A 4,664-nucleotide genomic window follows, 5' to 3' on the forward strand; every position below is an offset into this window, starting at 1 on the left:
TCAGCCTCGGGGGAGAACTACTCTCTCCTCATCATGGGAGACAGCAACGGCGATGAAGATGGCGGTGGTGTCGATGGAGATGACTCCGGGGGCAATTCCCCGTCCCGGCGGCGTGCCGGAAAAGAGACTTCTGTCCCCCGAAATGGAGTTTCACGATGGCGGCGGCGTCCCTGGAGTCTTTCTGGAGTTTCGTCAATTCGTGTAGGATTTTCACGTCACGAGAGATTATATAGGCGAAGAGGCGGAGTCGGGGGAGGCACGAGGGCCCCACCCCACAGGCCGGCGCGGGCCCCTCCTTGGCCGCGCCCTATGGTGTGGGCGCCTCGTGGCCCCACTTCGTATCTCCTTCGGTCTTCTGGTCCGTCTCGGTGAAATAAGATGTCTGGCTTTTGTTTCGTCGAATTTCGAGAATATTGCCGGAACAGCCTTTCTGGAACCAAAAACAGCAGAAAACAGGAACTGGCACTTCGGCATCTTGTTAATAGGTTAGTCCGGGAAAATGCATAAAATCATTATAAAGTGTGAGCAAAACATGTAGGTATATATTGTCACAAAACTAGCATGGAACATCAGAAATTATAGATACGTTGGAGACATATCAGTGTGTTTAGGAAGACTAGTAGACAAAATGCAGTTAATCATTATAGAAATCAACACTCATACCAAAGGGTTCAGCTCCTGGACACAAAATGGGATAAGCACGAAGCATAAAGAGTAGGAAACAAAATTATCAAGTAAGAGCATGCTTAAGCAGTTTAAAATGGTAAAAGAACCAGGAAAAAATCTCACCGGGCAATGAGACGGAAAATTTCAATGAAAAGACTCCACTCCCCCAAAGCTAAAGAAATGACTGAGCAAACCTGCTGATATCTAAGAAACAGAAATGTAAATATAAGATAACTTAATGATGTATATAAAATGGATACTAAAAAGGTTCCAGGTTGCCTCCTGGAAGAGCGCTCGTTTTAGGTCATTAGCTTGACCTGGTCTCATCATCAGGGAACAGGAGTGCTAGTTGAGGCCATAATGCCTCCTTCATCAGCTTCCTCTTGTTCATCTTCTTGATGCTCAGAAATAGTAAGTGGATCACCATGCAGATAATGTTTCAGCCTTTGTCCATTTACCAGAAATGCTCCCTGTGATTGACTGAGAACAAGAACGGATCCATTTGCATAAACTCTCTTCACTGTGCAAGGTCCGTACCACCTGGATTTAAATTTCCCAGGAAACAAGTGAAACCTTGAATCATATACCAGCACTTGTTGCCCAGGCACAAACTCTTTACGAATTATGTGCTTATCATGTCAAATTTTGGTCTTTTCCTTATAGATCATGGAGCTCTCATAAGCATCACGCCTCAACTCCTCTAACTCACAAAGTTGCAGTTTCCTGACCTTTCCTGCCAAATCATAATCCATGTTTAGCCTTCTCAGCGCCCACTGAGCCTTGTGCTCCAACTCAACTGGAAGATGGCAAGCTTTCCCGTAAATCAGTCTGAATGGAGACATTCCCAGTGGTGTCTTGTAAGCGGTTTTGTATGCCCACAAAGAGTCTGATAGCTTTAGTGACCAATCTACCCTGGTTATTGAAACCACTTTTTCCAATATGGACTTGATTTCTCTATTAGATAATTCCACCTTTCCATTATCTTGAGGGTGATATGGAGTTGTAACTCGATGGTTGTGTACCCCATACTTTTTTTGACAGTAAAACCGTAAGGGAAGCCCCTACGGTATAATTTTTGTATTAAAATGGAATGATATCAAGCTGATTGTTATTGAAGTGTGTACCCCATACTTACTAAACAATGCTTGAAGCTGATTGTTATTGAAGTGAGTTCCTCCATCACTAATCACAATCCTAGGGATGCCAAATCTCGGGAAGATAACATGCTTAAACAAATTGCAAACTGCTTTAGAATCAGCATTGACAATAGGGACTGCTTCAACCCATTTGGACACGTAATCAACAGCTACCAAAATGAATTTGTAACCTCTTGAGGAAGGTAGAGGTCCGATGTAATCAATTCCCCATACATCAAATAGTTCTACCTCCAGTATGCCCTGTTGTGGCATTTCATTTCTCTTGTTAATCTTCCCAGTTTTTTGACATGGGTCACAAGATTTCACATAACAATACACATCCCTGAACAAGGTGGGCCAAAAGAAACTTGCCTACAGTATCTTTGCTTGAGTCTTATCTGCTCCTACATGTCCTCCATAAGGTGAAGAATGACAATGGTAAATGACACAGTTAATTTCTTCCTCTGGAATACACCTTCTCATTATTCCATCTTTGCAGTGCTTGAATAGATATGGTTCATCCCAGTAGTATTCTTTAACTGTGTGTAGGAATTTCTTCCTCTGCTGATAAGTGAAATTGGCAGGCAGTTGCTGGCAAACTAGATAGTTCACAAAATCTGCATACCAAGGGGATTTCCCTTTTACTGCTAGAACTTGCATGAGATTATCACCGGGCAGGTTATCAGCAATTGGTACACATCCCTCATCTGTTTCAGTCATCCTTGACAAATGGTCTGCCACTAGATTATCAGATCCTTTTTTATCCTTGAGAGAATCCATCTGATTAATCTGGGCTTTGCATCCTTTTTGCTAACAGATACCTGATAGCTGCATGATCAGTATACACTATACACTTATTTCCCACCAAATAGGGTCTGAACTTATCAAATGCATAGACAATGGCAAGTAATTCTTTTTCTGTGGTTGTGTAGTTCGACTAAGCCTTGTCCAAAGTTCTGCTCGCATAACAGATGACTCCTAGAAGCTTGTCTTTCTTCTGTCCTAAAACAGCTCCAGCTGCAAAATCACTGGCATCACACATGATAATAAAAGGAAGAGTCCAATCTGGTGCTTGAACTACTGGTGCAGTGATCAATGCTTCTTTGATTTGGTTGAAAGCTTCATGACAATCTTGGTCAAAAACGAACTCTACATCTTGGTTCAGCAAATTGGTCGGTGGCTTAGCAATAAGAGAAAAAATCCTTGATGAACCGCCTGTAAAATCCTGCATGTCCGAGGAAGCTTCTCACACCTTTGACATTTATTGGAGGTGGCAGCTTGGCAATCACATCTACTTTCGCTTTATCAACTTCAATTCCTCTGGCTGACACTAGATGTCCCAACACTATTCCTTGTTCAACCATGAAGTGGCACTTTTCCCAGTTGAGGACCAAGTTGTGCTTCAGGCATTTCTGTAGAACTGTTTCGAGATTCTCCAAACAAGCCTCAAAATTAGCTCCATAGATAGTAAAGTCGTCCATGAACACTTCCATGATCTTCTCAATTTCACTGGAGAAAATGGACATCACACATCTCTGAAACGTGTCAGGGGCATTGCACAGGCCGAATGGTAATCTTCTATAAGCAAAGGTGCCATATGGGCATGTGAAGGTTGTTTTATCTTGATCATCTGGATGAATAGGTATCTCTAAGAATCCAGAATACCCATCCATATAGCAATAGTACTTATGCCCTGCTAGTCTCTCTAGCATCTGGTCAATGAATGGTAGAGGGAAATGGTCTTTACGAGTTGCATTGTTCAATTTCCTGAAATCTGTGCAGACTCTCCACCCATTGGCCAGTCTGACAGGGATTTGCTCTCCCACATCATTTTCTTCCACTGTGATTCCACTCTTCGTAGGCACAACATGGATAGGGCTAACCCATTCACTGTCTGATATTGGGTAAATAATTCCAGCGGTGAGTAATTTCAAGATTTCTTTCTTCACCACCTCTTGAAGCGTCGGATTCAGCCGCCTCTGATGCTCTCTAGTTGGCTTTGATCCATCCTCCAAGTAAATTCTATGATGGCATAATTCTGGATCTATGCCTTTAATGTCAGCAATAGAGTATCATATTACTTCTCTATATTTCCTTAGCAGGTTCACCGGCTTCATAGCTTGTGCTTGCGTTAAACTTGCATTCACAATAACTGGAAACCTTTTATTGTTGTCCAAGAATTCGTACTTGAGATGAGTAGGAAGCGGCTTAAGCTCATAATCTGGTGGCACAACTTCTGGTTCCACAAGTGGCTTAGCTGTGTCACTTGCTATCTGATAGACTGCATAATGGCACTCCTCTGCCTCACTGAAAATAGGAACTGGTTGATAGACTATCTCCTTCTCAAGATAAAGCTCTTCTACATAACTTCCCACTGTATCAATTCTGCTGCAGGATTCTGGTTGATGTGAAAGATGAGTTGCATTCCTCATGTCAAACATTACTTGCTCCTTTCCCCACTGCAATGTAAGCTTGGCTCCCTTCACATCAATCAGTGCTCCTGCTGTTGCTAAGAAAGGCCTACCCAGAATCACTGCTTCACTTATGTCGTCCATATCAAGAACTATGAAATCTACAGGGTATGCGAATTTTCCCACCATTACTGGGACATCCATGACAAATCCTGCAGGCTTTCTGATTGATATGTCTGCTAACTGCAAGGTGACTGAAGATCTTCCATTCTCAGTCCTTTTGTTTCTGACAGAGGTATTACACTGACACTTGAACCAAGGTCACATAGTGCACTGAATGAACTGTTGTCAATCAGACAAGGCACACAGAAGCTTCCTGGATCATCTAGCTTGGTAGGCAAAATGTTTTGTATTATTGCACTACATTCCTTTGATAGTGTGACAATCTCAG

General features: G+C 42.6%; 1 pseudogene; it reads right to left on the reverse strand.

The window, feature by feature from the left end:
• Positions 1–995: 995 nt before the first annotated feature.
• Positions 996–4,402, reverse strand: LOC127315965 (uncharacterized; annotated as a pseudogene).
• Positions 4,403–4,664: the final 262 nt, after the last annotated feature.

Source organism: Lolium perenne, chromosome 7 (assembly GCF_019359855.2).
Source record: "Lolium perenne isolate Kyuss_39 chromosome 7, Kyuss_2.0, whole genome shotgun sequence".
Taxonomy (NCBI): domain Eukaryota; kingdom Viridiplantae; phylum Streptophyta; class Magnoliopsida; order Poales; family Poaceae; genus Lolium; species Lolium perenne.